Here is a 14,407-nt window from a genome sequence, read left to right as displayed (position 1 = left end):
ATTATGTGTTCAATAAATATGTGATTTTGTGATTACGTGAAATATATGTGAAATATATGATTTACGTATTTAAATTAATTTGCATATTTTGCCCACTATGTGTACATGCATAATTATATATACATCCTACCTACATATATACGAACTATGCATATATGCATATATGTACATGCATGCATAAATATATATATAATTATATGTTTATGTGTGTGTGCTTTATAAATATATATATAGATATGTATATATATATTGTTCGGATGAGTGTGTGTGTGAGTGAATTGTGTGTTTAAAATAAGTAAATAAAATTAGTAATATTTTGCATGACTTAACACTTGGCATTTTCTAATCATTTCTCTTAATCCACACTCAAGAGATTTCAAGAGACACTCTTCTACCTTTTCCTTACAACACCTAACCTCCCTACTTGGCTTCTTCTCCCTCATTCCACCGAGACATTACCACCACCATTGTTGTTCATCTTCTTCCACATCACCACTCATTTTACAAGAAAAATCAAAAACCACCATGAAAATCCCCTATTTAACCATGGCTCTAGAATATGCAAAGAACACCATAAGAACTACTTGTCCATTCACCGGAGATAACAACACATCCATTTTGGAAGCACACACTATATCTTTCACCATAAAAGTGGCTTGGCTCGAGTTTGGCATCAACCCTTGAAGTCTCTCTATTTTGCTTGTTCTTCATTTTCCTTTTGGTGATTTAGGTAAGAAATTTCGAGTTTCTTGCTGCAATTAGAAGATATCATATTATTTTAAAAGAGTTTTCAAGATTACCTAAAAGACTTTTAAGTATTTCGAAATTTAGGGCTTTTTGGGGAAAAATGGAAAAGAGGTGTTTAGTGTTAATTTCTTGTTCTTGCATGCATCATCTATGTTGGTAGTGGGTAGATACAAGTTTTATTGGCCAAAAACATCAACAATTTCAGATTTCAAAAAGGGGGTTTCAAGAAAATGAATTTTGAACTTTTATGGGGTTGCATGTCTAGATCTTAATAAGTTTTGGGCCAAATCTGTAAATTTTTAGAAGTCCGGCCTAAATGTGTTTTCAAAACTGTTTTCTAGCATTTATTGAACAATAATTTCGGATTTAAAGAAGTTTTGCAAGAAAAAGTGGTTTTTGAACTCTTAGTGGTATTGCATGTGAAGATCTAGAGATTTTGGGGTAAATTTTGTAATTTTCGGAATTTCTGCATAAAGTGACTTTTCAACTTCGATTTCTGCATCTAATAAAATAGAATTTCAGATTTGTTAAGGGTCTTTCATGAAAAAGTGGATTTTGAACTTCTAGTGTGGTTGCATGTGTAAATTTTGAAACTTTGGGGTCAAAACTGCAATTTCCGAAAAATCTCTCATTTCTTGATTTTGAATCTGTTTTCCAGCAAGTATTAAATAAGAAAAAGTTTTCTTTACAAGGGTTTTCAAAATATTAAAGTCATATTGGAGTTTTGGATTTTTTTTAAATTACAAAGGGTTTTATATTTCTTTTAGTTTTTAATTTCTACAAAATTCGAAACTTTGTGAAAACTTGAATAAATTTCAGAATCTGAAATTTGGATTAGTTAGGAGTTCTAGAATTTAATTTGAAAATTTTTAAAGATCTTTTACTATTATTTCGAATTTTAAAGGTTTAGGTGCTAATTATGAAGTTCTTGTGCTTTAAGTGCTATGCCTTGGAATTGTGTGATTTAAATTGTAAAGCATGAGATTATGAACATGGATTTGTGGCAGAAACATATTTATGAGGCTGCTGGAATTTATTAAGATGAAATTAATGAGTGAAAGTGGTGAGAAACTAATTAAATGAGGGAATAAAAGTGTCTTTACTTTAAAGACATGATTGTGCTATTTATTATGCATGTTTATGGTTGCATGGCATATGCATGTATGTGATTGTGTGTGTACGTGTGTGTATGTGGGCAGAATGTGTGTATGTGGTAATGATATATGTGTTGGTTAAATGTGCAATTAAGTGGTTGATAATTGTATTTGATTGGGGTGGTTATTCACTTGATTGATATTTGTGATGTTTTAATGACTTGCACATAATTTGTAGTCATTCCACGACATGCATTTGCTTTTGATAAAATTGAAAGATTAATGGAATGTTTGGGTAATAAACGAATCGGATACGGTGGGCCGGTATCCAACTAGGGTTGAGAGGAGTGATACGAGTGATATGAGTGATATTGGATCCATAGACGGGCTCGAAACGGTTTATTATCCGAATATAGAAATTAATCTTTCACGGATCCGATAAATGAAAAAAAAAATGATTTTTACACGGATTGCATTCATGAGCATGTTTGTGACTTATATGCTTTCGTACCTTTTGACTCGATTCTTGTTTGATGTTGTATGACTCGGTGAAGGTGATCGGAATGTTATATATACTATATATATGTATAACCTATTTTCAACCCTCGGTAATTCCTCGAGTTTCTTACTGAGCTTAATAGCTCATATAGATATTTTCTAATTGCAGGTAGTGCTAGTGGTAACCCTCCCCCGGAATGGACCGAGTAGTGGATCGAAGTCTTGCCCGGAGTTTTTGGAAGTTCGAACGAGGGTTCTATAAGTGTGGCTAAGTACTATTTTGGTGATGTAATATAAAGTAACTTCTTTTTCGTTTACTATCGTACTCGTCTTTAAAGTACGGGACTTTAATCGGTAACGGATCTTATTTTGAACTCTATAATATATATTGATCCGTTTATGTTTATGAATATTTCGTATGTTTCGTGCTTGAATCTTTTATCGCCAAAATATTTCTAAACTCTGATTTTAATGTCGAACCTATGTTTTATGATAGTGTAGCACTCGATTAATCTCCTTCAAAATATAAAAATATATATATATATATAATCGACTAAAGCTTTTCAAAACAATGTTGCGAAAATTAATAGAATTTTAAGTATGGTTTTAAAATCAAAAGTGTTGATTTTCTTTGAGATCCTATAAATTGCTTCCGCTAAATAACTTAATTCCGATAAACCGGTTCGATTTATCGCCTATATTAGAGGGGGTGCTACAAGGTGGTATCAGAGCCCGGCTTATAGAAACTCGTACGAACTTCACGGGCTTAAAAGACTATTCGAAACACGGAAGCTCGATCCATCCGGTAATATTATGTGAATTTCATTACTTTGTGTTTTATATGTTTTACTTATTATTTGCGCAATAATATTTAGAAATAATGGCAAGACGTCTAACCCGCGGTAACCAAGGCGTACCCGACAATGAACCACAAGACCTCGGCCAAACCGTTCGTGATCTTTCAAATCTCATTCGAGAACAAGCCCAAACCCACCACCAACAAATCGAACGACTTCTCGAACGCAACCAACCACCACCTCAAAATCACGCGCCTCAAGCTATATATGAACGATTCCTTAGAATGAACCCCTCCGAGTTCCATGGCGGCATCGACCCAACCGTAGCCGAAGAATGGATCAAGTCGCTCGAAGTGATTTACGACTATATGAAGATGACCGACCAGGACCGAGTTCATTGTGCCATATTCCTACTTCGGAACGAGGCTCGTCATTGGTGGGAAGGAATTAAAGAAGGGGTGAACCTTGAAAACCTGTCGTGGGACAATTTCAAGATCCAATTTTTCGAAAAATACTTCTCGAAAGACGTGCGAGCTCACAAACTCAGAGAATTCCTCGAACTCCGTCAAGGCGACTTATCAATGATCGAATACATCCGACGTTTCGAACGGGGCTGCCTCTACGCCCCATTCATTGCTCGAGACAACGAAGAAAAGAAGAACCATTTCATTCGCGGCCTCCAACCCGAAATACGTAGAGACATTCGTATGTCCGACGCCTCGACATTCCGACAATTGGTGGATAAGGCCCTTATGGCTGCCCAAGACGAGAAGGAAATTCAGCAAAGCCGTCGACCCCAAGGAATTACTCAACGCCCATGGAAGAAGATCAACCTTGGCAACCGCCAATTCCGAGGAAAGGAAATCCAGCCCGTGCGACGACCAGCCGGACCACCACCTCCACCGCCGCCACCTAGAAATGCGTGCCCAAAATGTGGAAAAGGACATTTCGGAGAATGCATACCAGGGACGAGAACCTGTTTCCGATGCCGACAGCCCGGACATATCGCACGAGACTGCCCAACTGCTCCAAAACAAGTTCCCGGACGTGTGTTTGCTATGACCGAAGATCAGATCGAACAAGACCCCTCGATGATCGCAGGTACCATATTTGTCCTCGATAAACCCACATATGCTCTAATTGATTCCGGTTCCACTCACTCCTTTATATCGGATAAAATAATTACGTATCTGAATCTCACCCCTAGTCGAACAATCTACGAATATCGCATTCTCATTCCCTCTGGTGATGAAATGTGTTCGAAGCAAATAATACTCAATTGTCCGATCCGAATTCACGCCCAACCCTTGAATTTTGATTTAATTGTTCTACCGATCAAGAACTTCAATATTATCCTAGGCATGGATTGGTTAACCAAATTCAAAGCCAAAATTGATTGCGCTCCTAAAACCGTCATCTTTCCTCTCCCAAACGGCGAAATCTTAAAATTCCAAAGTCAACCCAAAACATCAATTCCAATCATCTCCGCCGTCAAAGCTGTCAAACTTATTCATAAGGGTCATTTCGGCTACTTAGTGGATATTTTGAAATCCGAACCCAACGACAAACCTCAAATATCCGATATACCGGCAGTGCAAGAATTCCCCGACGTATTTCCCGACGACATCCCTGGACTTCCACCCGATCGAGAAATCGAGTTTGAGATCAACTTGATTCCCGGAGCTGCTCCCATTTCCAAAGCACCGTATCGGATGGCTCCGACAGAATTAAAGGAGCTGAAAGATCAGATTCAGGAATTGCTCGATAAAGGCTACGTCCGACCCAGCCATTCTCCGTGGGGCGCACCGGTTCTCTTCGTCAAAAAGAAAGATGGGTCCCTTCGCTTATGCATTGATTATCGTGAACTTAATAAAATCACAATCAAGAATAAATACCCCCTTCCTCGTATTGACGATTTGTTTGACCAACTCCAAGGCTCCTCCGTCTTTTCCAAAATCGATCTCCGATCCGGATACCACCAACTCAAAATCAAAGACTCAGATATTCCCAAAACCGCTTTCCGAACCCGATATGGTCATTATGAATTCGTAGTCATGCCCTTTGGTCTAACCAATGCCCCCGCAGCTTTCATGGACCTCATGAACCGAGTCTTTCACCAATACTTGGACCAATTCGTAATTGTCTTCATCGACGATATCTTGATCTACTCTAAGAACCAAGAAGAGCATACGTCACACCTCCGCACCGTACTTCAGATTCTCCGATCTCATCAGCTTTACGCCAAATTTAGCAAATGTGAATTTTGGTTATCAAGTGTGGCTTTCCTTGGTCACATTGTATCGGCAAAGGGAATCTCTGTCGATCCTAGCAAGATAGAGGCGGTGTCAAATTGGTCGACTCCAAAGAATGCAAAAGAAATCAGAAGCTTCCTCGGCCTAGCTGGCTACTACCGCAAGTTTGTGAAGGATTTCTCAAAGCTTGCCTCTCCGCTCACCCGACTGACCCGAAAGGACGTTAAGTACCAATGGACCCCAGAATGCGAGGCCAGCTTCACCGAATTGAAGAATCGACTCACATCAGCACCAATCCTCACGTTGCCGGAGAAAACGGGAGAATTCATAGTTTACAGTGATGCATCTAAACTCGGGTTGGGAGCTGTACTTATGCAAAATGGGAAAGTCATAGCTTACGCCTCACGCCAACTCAAGGAGTACGAACGGAATTATCCAACGCACGATCTCGAATTAGCCGCCGTCGTATTCGCACTCAAAATCTGGCGACACTACCTCTATGGTGAAAAATGTACCATCTACACCGATCACAAGAGCCTGAAATATTTTTTCACTCAAAAGGATTTGAACATGAGGCAAAGGAGATGGCTCGAACTAGTCAAGGATTACGATTGTGAGATACTCTACCACCCCGGTAAAGCTAACGTTGTTGCCGACGCCCTCAGCCGCAAGTCAATAAACGCCCTCACTGTTCAGCCCACTTTAAGGGAATCGATAAAAACAGCTCAACAACACGACCCGCAAATTCTCAAAATTCGTGGCAACCTGGAGTCCCATCCAAACTTTCGAATCTCCGAAGAAGGACTTGTTCGATTCCAAAATCGAATCTACATTCCTGACGATACGAACGTTCGCCGACTAATCCTAACCGAAGCACATCAAACTACGTACACTTGCCATCCCGGTGAAACCAAGATGTATCACGACCTCAAAAAGTTATACTGGTGGCCCGGAATGAAGAAAGACGTGGCTCGATTCGTCGCGGAATGCTTAATATGCCAACATGTCAAGGCGGAACATCAGAGGCCCGGCGGCTTACTTCAATCAAACTTAATTCCAGAATGGAAATGGGAAGCCGTTACGATGGATTTTGTGCAAGGGTTTCCAAAGACCCAAAGGGGATCCGATGCCATTTGGGTGATTGTTGACCGACTGACCAAATCGGCTCATTTTCTCCCAATCCGGATGACTTTTAGCTTAGACAAGCTAGCCGAGCTTTACGTTCGAGAGATCGTTCGACTTCATGGCGTTCCCGTCACTATTATTTCCGATCGAGACCCTCGATTTACGTCCAAATTCTGGAAAAGCTTACACGAAACCCTCGGCACACGCTTAAATTTCAGCACGGCCTATCACCCACAAACCGATGGTCAATCCGAACGAACCATCAAAACCCTAGAAGATCTGCTACGCGCTTGCATTCTCGACTTTGGAGGAAATTGGGAATCCCGTCTCCCATTAATCGAATTCGCGTACAACAATAGCTTCCACTCATCAATTGGAATGGCACCATATGAAGCTCTATATGGTCGTAAGTGCCGATCACCACTTCATTGGGACGAAATTGGCGAAAGAAAATACCTCGGCCCTGATTTGGTGCAACAGACCGTCGAGATAATCCAAAATATTCGGGAAAAGATGCGTGTCGCCCAAGATCGACAACAGAGCTATGCCAATTCTCGTAGGAGAGACTTAGAATTTGAAGTCGGAGACTCCGTGTTTCTTAAAGTGGCACCTTTCAAAGGGATTATGCGATTTGGGAAAAAGGGAAAGTTAGCACCACGATTTATCGGCCCTTTCGAAATTCTCGATAAAATTGGTACCCGCGCCTATCGACTTGCTTTACCACCCAACTTGTCCAATATTCACAACGTATTCCACGTTTCGATGCTCCGCAAATATATCCGAAGTCCGGACCACATCTTGAAAACCGAACCGATCGAATTATCTCCCAACTTAGCTTACGAAGAAAAACCTTCCCAAATACTTGATTCCAAATCCAAGGCTCTTCGAAACAGAGAAATCCAATTTGTTAAAATCCTTTGGCAAAATCATACCCCCGAAGAAGCCACGTGGGAAAGGGAAGAGGAAATGCGTAAACGTTACCCGGAATTGTTCGGGACAGGTAACAATTTTGGGGACAAAATTTCTTTAAGGGGGGGAGATTGTAATACCCCGTACTTTCAAAACCCCAAACTACGAACTTAAATTATTCCTCGAAAATTTTTACTTCCTTGACGTGCTATATTTAATTAATGGCTTGATTATGTGTTCAATAAATATGTGATTTTGTGATTACGTGAAATATATGTGAAATATATGATTTACGTATTTAAATTAATTTGCATATTTTGCCCACTATGTGTACATGCATAATTATATATACATCCTACCTACATATATACGAACTATGCATATATGCATATATGTACATGCATGCATAAATATATATATAATTATATGTTTATGTGTGTGTGCTTTATAAATATATATATAGATATGTATATATATATTGTTCGGATGAGTGTGTGTGTGAGTGAATTGTGTGTTTAAAATAAGTAAATAAAATTAGTAATATTTTGCATGACTTAACACTTGGCATTTTCTAATCATTTCTCTTAATCCACACTCAAGAGATTTCAAGAGACACTCTTCTACCTTTTCCTTACAACACCTAACCTCCCTACTTGGCTTCTTCTCCCTCATTCCACCGAGACATTACCACCACCATTGTTGTTCATCTTCTTCCACATCACCACTCATTTTACAAGAAAAATCAAAAACCACCATGAAAATCCCCTATTTAACCATGGCTCTAGAATATGCAAAGAACACCATAAGAACTACTTGTCCATTCACCGGAGATAACAACACATCCATTTTGGAAGCACACACTATATCTTTCACCATAAAAGTGGCTTGGCTCGAGTTTGGCATCAACCCTTGAAGTCTCTCTATTTTGCTTGTTCTTCATTTTCCTTTTGGTGATTTAGGTAAGAAATTTCGAGTTTCTTGCTGCAATTAGAAGATATCATATTATTTTAAAAGAGTTTTCAAGATTACCTAAAAGACTTTTAAGTATTTCGAAATTTAGGGCTTTTTGGGGAAAAATGGAAAAGAGGTGTTTAGTGTTAATTTCTTGTTCTTGCATGCATCATCTATGTTGGTAGTGGGTAGATACAAGTTTTATTGGCCAAAAACATCAACAATTTCAGATTTCAAAAAGGGGGTTTCAAGAAAATGAATTTTGAACTTTTATGGGGTTGCATGTCTAGATCTTAATAAGTTTTGGGCCAAATCTGTAAATTTTTAGAAGTCCGGCCTAAATGTGTTTTCAAAACTGTTTTCTAGCATTTATTGAACAATAATTTCGGATTTAAAGAAGTTTTGCAAGAAAAAGTGGTTTTTGAACTCTTAGTGGTATTGCATGTGAAGATCTAGAGATTTTGGGGTAAATTTTGTAATTTTCGGAATTTCTGCATAAAGTGACTTTTCAACTTCGATTTCTGCATCTAATAAAATAGAATTTCAGATTTGTTAAGGGTCTTTCATGAAAAAGTGGATTTTGAACTTCTAGTGTGGTTGCATGTGTAAATTTTGAAACTTTGGGGTCAAAACTGCAATTTCCGAAAAATCTCTCATTTCTTGATTTTGAATCTGTTTTCCAGCAAGTATTAAATAAGAAAAAGTTTTCTTTACAAGGGTTTTCAAAATATTAAAGTCATATTGGAGTTTTGGATTTTTTTTAAATTACAAAGGGTTTTATATTTCTTTTAGTTTTTAATTTCTACAAAATTCGAAACTTTGTGAAAACTTGAATAAATTTCAGAATCTGAAATTTGGATTAGTTAGGAGTTCTAGAATTTAATTTGAAAATTTTTAAAGATCTTTTACTATTATTTCGAATTTTAAAGGTTTAGGTGCTAATTATGAAGTTCTTGTGCTTTAAGTGCTATGCCTTGGAATTGTGTGATTTAAATTGTAAAGCATGAGATTATGAACATGGATTTGTGGCAGAAACATATTTATGAGGCTGCTGGAATTTATTAAGATGAAATTAATGAGTGAAAGTGGTGAGAAACTAATTAAATGAGGGAATAAAAGTGTCTTTACTTTAAAGACATGATTGTGCTATTTATTATGCATGTTTATGGTTGCATGGCATATGCATGTATGTGATTGTGTGTGTACGTGTGTGTATGTGGGCAGAATGTGTGTATGTGGTAATGATATATGTGTTGGTTAAATGTGCAATTAAGTGGTTGATAATTGTATTTGATTGGGGTGGTTATTCACTTGATTGATATTTGTGATGTTTTAATGACTTGCACATAATTTGTAGTCATTCCACGACATGCATTTGCTTTTGATAAAATTGAAAGATTAATGGAATGTTTGGGTAATAAACGAATCGGATACGGTGGGCCGGTATCCAACTAGGGTTGAGAGGAGTGATACGAGTGATATGAGTGATATTGGATCCATAGACGGGCTCGAAACGGTTTATTATCCGAATATAGAAATTAATCTTTCACGGATCCGATAAATGAAAAAAAAAAATGATTTTTACACGGATTGCATTCATGAGCATGTTTGTGACTTATATGCTTTCGTACCTTTTGACTCGATTCTTGTTTGATGTTGTATGACTCGGTGAAGGTGATCGGAATGTTATATATACTATATATATGTATAACCTATTTTCAACCCTCGGTAATTCCTCGAGTTTCTTACTGAGCTTAATAGCTCATATAGATATTTTCTAATTGCAGGTAGTGCTAGTGGTAACCCTCCCCCGGAATGGACCGAGTAGTGGATCGAAGTCTTGCCCGGAGTTTTTGGAAGTTCGAACGAGGGTTCTATAAGTGTGGCTAAGTACTATTTTGGTGATGTAATATAAAGTAACTTCTTTTTCGTTTACTATCGTACTCGTCTTTAAAGTACGGGACTTTAATCGGTAACGGATCTTATTTTGAACTCTATAATATATATTGATCCGTTTATGTTTATGAATATTTCGTATGTTTCGTGCTTGAATCTTTTATCGCCAAAATATTTCTAAACTCTGATTTTAATGTCGAACCTATGTTTTATGATAGTGTAGCACTCGATTAATCTCCTTCAAAATATAAAAATATATATATATATATAATCGACTAAAGCTTTTCAAAACAATGTTGCGAAAATTAATAGAATTTTAAGTATGGTTTTAAAATCAAAAGTGTTGATTTTCTTTGAGATCCTATAAATTGCTTCCGCTAAATAACTTAATTCCGATAAACCGGTTCGATTTATCGCCTATATTAGAGGGGGTGCTACATACAGACTGGACATGGCCACGGGGCGGGGCGGGTCCGGGTCCGGGTCCGACTTTTCGGGGACCCGAAACCGACCCGCGGGGAGGCGGGTCCGGGTCCGGGGCGGGTCCACCCGGGTCCATCCGGGTCCGGTCCGGGTCTGGGTCGGGTCCGGGTCCACCCGGTTTTCAATTTTTTTTTTTTTTTTTTTTTTTTTTATTAAGAAAGGAAAAATAATTATATTGAAACTTGAAAAAACATGAGATTAACTTTAAATTCAAAATAAATAAAAAATAATTAAATTTAAAACACTAAACAATTTTAGAAAAAAATGAAACACTTAAGACTTTGAGACATAAACTAAATAAAATTAAAGTTGTGAAGATTGAATTATGGGTATTTATAAGTGAAAGTAATAAGTGAGAAATTTTTCAAAATTTCAAAAGTCAAAAAATATCAAAATTCAATCTTTCTTTTAAATTCAATCGTATTTTTTTTTATATTTTTCAAAATTAAATATATATTCATTTGTTACTAGTGGAGATTTTTGATATTAATAATTTATAAATATTAATAAGTTCTTGTCAACAATTGAGGTTAATCGATTTAAATTTGTTACTAGTCGAGATTTATATTTTTAATTAATCATCTTATGATAAGATACTCAATAATATTAATAAGTTCTTGTTAATAATTGATGTTTATATTAATAATACTAAAAAGTTTGAATATATATCGTAATTATTTATAATGCATATATTATTAATATTATTGAGTATTATTATTTAGTTTTGATAAGATACTCAATAATACTAATAAGTTCTTGTCCAAAATTCAATCTTTCTTTTAAATTAAATCGTAATTATTTATATATGCATTTGTTATTAGGGGATATTTTTAAATATATATGTATTTGTTATTAGGTGAGATTTTTAATATTAAAGATAACGAACCTGACAATTAATAATTTATTAACATTAGTTATTCAATTGTTATAATTATTTTATAGTATTATTTGTAATTATATATTTATAGTTAAGATTAATATTTGAATAAGTTACTTTGCCCGAGTGGTTAGTGCTCACTAAACCACTCGGGCTAACCCGGGTTCGAAACCCAGTGGCTGCATTTTTGGTGATTATTTCATCAAAAATCCGGGTTGACCCGACGGGTCCTCGGGCCGGGCCCTCGGGTCCGGGTCTTCGGGTCCACCCGCCGGGTAGACCCGGCGGGTCTCGGGTCCAAGAAGTCGGGACCCGAAACCGACCCGTACTTGGCCGGGTCCGGGTCCGGGTCCATGGTCAACGGGTCGGGGCCGGGGCGGGGCGGGGCAGTCAACGGGCCGGGTCCGGGTCAGACCCGACCCGTGGCCATGTCTATTACAGACTATGAAAATAAAATATTTCAATTCAAAGAAACAAAGCTAATTGAACAAGAAAAGCACACCCTTGTTATGTCCAACTAATAGGCTATTCCGTTCAGGACTTTTATCAATTATAATGTTGCTCATCAGTCATCACAAAACACCACACAACACACAAACGCACGCGCGCGCATACACGCACACACACACACGCACACACACTATCTTAATTGCAACCGCAAAAATTTCATCGTTGCTGAAGTACATATGCAGGAGATCACATTAAAAAATAGAACAAGAACAGTTCAAAGCAATGCAATCAAAACAAACAGGGGAAAAAGGAAAAAGTTCAACCCGACTTTGATCAATTCACCAACCAATGAATTTCTGAAAAGCTACAAGTTCAAAAATTAGATCTTAGACAAAATCAAAGCAAAAATGTTCACGCATACGAACATTAGTAGTTGATACTACAAAAAAACAGAATTAAATGAGATCTTCGCAGAAATCAAAAGGAAGATCCGAGAAAAAAGTAAATTTATGAGATATAATTCATCGCATAAACTCACAATTACCCAAAGAAGACGATGCTCAATCGTCAGCCGGAAGAACGATGAGAGAGGGGACTGAACGAAACATAAAGTTAATCAATAATTAGGTTACCATTTTATCATATATAATTATTGCTATGTAATTAAACTTAGATATTAATGTTAATTTATAATTGAATTTTAGCTTTAAGGGTTTTTGTGTAATTTTACTATCGTACAAATTTTTCTTGGGTTCGTACTAATCTGACGTGGCACAATTTTATTGGAAGATTATGGTCCGAGAAGTACAACGCTCTCGGACACTAGACAAACCCTGCTTACTAACCCTTTCTATATTTATTTAACATATTTAATCATATTTAACAGAACGAAGAAGAATGACTAGGGCTTCTCATATGGCTTCTCATATGGCTTCTCGTGGATCCACCGGCGACGGCATTCAAGTTTCGAAATTGCACGGTGGAGGTTCAAAAATTGAGAAATATCTTGAGATGAAGAAGCCGATCAATAAGATGCACAAACAACTCAGAGAAATTTGAGGTGGAGAATCCGGAACAGAAGAACCGGGTCACTATGATGCGCAGACAACTCGATAAATTGACAAATGAATTGGACGAAGAGGATGAAGATGAGGAGGTTTTAGATGATTAATGTATGTTCTTTTTTTTTTTGTTTTTGTTTTTTTTTTTTTTTTTTTTGTAATTTCTTCTAATTTAGGTTTTTTTAATATTGTTCTAATAATTTATTATCTTCAATTTTATCATTTAATCTTATATATAAAAGAAAGAAACGCTAGGGCAACCCTAAGAAACCCTAATGCCATATTTGTAGCTTTGTTTTTTACATTTTTATCAAATTTTTATCTCCTTAATATTATTTTAAATATTATTTTCAAATTGTCAGATTTTTGTCTCCTAATTATTATTTTTTATGTTTATCAATTTTTTATCTCCTAAATATTATTATAAATAATAATTTTTAATTTTATCAAATTTCTATCTCATAAATATAATTTTAAATATAATTTTCAACTTTTAGCAGATTTTTATCTCCTAAATATTATCTTCGAATTTTATCATATTTATATCTCCTAAATAATATCTTAAATATTTGTTTCGAGTTTTATCGTGTTTTTATTAGTTTTTTATCTCCTAAATATTATTTTCGATTTTTATCAGATTTTTTGTCTCCTAAATATTATTTTGATTTTTATCAAATTTTACTATCCTAACTATTATTTTAAATAATATTTTCGATTTTAATCATATTTTATCTCCTAAATATTATTCTAATTATTGTTTTCGTATTTTATCAACTTTAATCTCATTAACATTATTTTAAATATTATTTTCGATTTTATCACATTTTTATCTCCTAACTATTATTTTAAATTTTATTTTCGAATTTTATCAGATTTTTATCTCCTAATTATTATTTTAAATATTGTTATCGATTTTCATCAAATTTTTATCTCCTGGATAGCTTATCTTATCTTATATATAAAAGAAAGAAACGCTGCTAGGGCAACCCTAAGAAACTCTAATGTCATATTTGTAACTTTGTTTTTTAAAATTTTATCAAATTTTTATCTCCTTAATATTATTTTAAATATTATTTTTGAATTGTATCATATTTGTATCCCCTAAATATTATTTTAAATATTACTTTTTATTTTTATCAGATTTTTGTCTCCTAATTATTATTTTTTATGTTTATCAAATTTTTATCTCCTAAATATTATTATAAATAATAATTTTTTATTTTATCAAATTTCTATCTCATAAATATAATTTTAAATATAATTTTCA

At 35.7% G+C, this 14,407-nt stretch overlaps 2 long non-coding RNA genes across 2 annotated transcripts; both read left to right on the top strand.

The window, feature by feature from the left end:
• Positions 1–441: 441 nt before the first annotated feature.
• On the top strand, positions 442–2,749 carry LOC148764959 (uncharacterized). Its single transcript, XR_016029869.1, has 2 exons — positions 442–730; positions 2,509–2,749. It is a non-coding gene; the product is annotated as an uncharacterized LOC148764959 (long non-coding RNA).
• Positions 2,750–8,092: 5,343 nt separating this feature from the next.
• Positions 8,093–10,401, top strand: LOC148764958 (uncharacterized). Its single transcript, XR_016029870.1, has 2 exons — positions 8,093–8,381; positions 10,161–10,401. It is a non-coding gene; the product is annotated as an uncharacterized LOC148764958 (long non-coding RNA).
• The last annotated feature ends 4,006 nt before the right edge of the window (positions 10,402–14,407 follow it).

The sequence above is a fragment of the Erythranthe guttata genome, chromosome 14 (genome assembly GCF_056151865.1).
Source record: "Erythranthe guttata isolate IM_541 chromosome 14, IM_541, whole genome shotgun sequence".
Classification (NCBI taxonomy): domain Eukaryota; kingdom Viridiplantae; phylum Streptophyta; class Magnoliopsida; order Lamiales; family Phrymaceae; genus Erythranthe; species Erythranthe guttata.
Note: the sequence above shows the minus strand (reverse complement) of the source record. Positions and strands in the feature narration are given on the sequence as shown.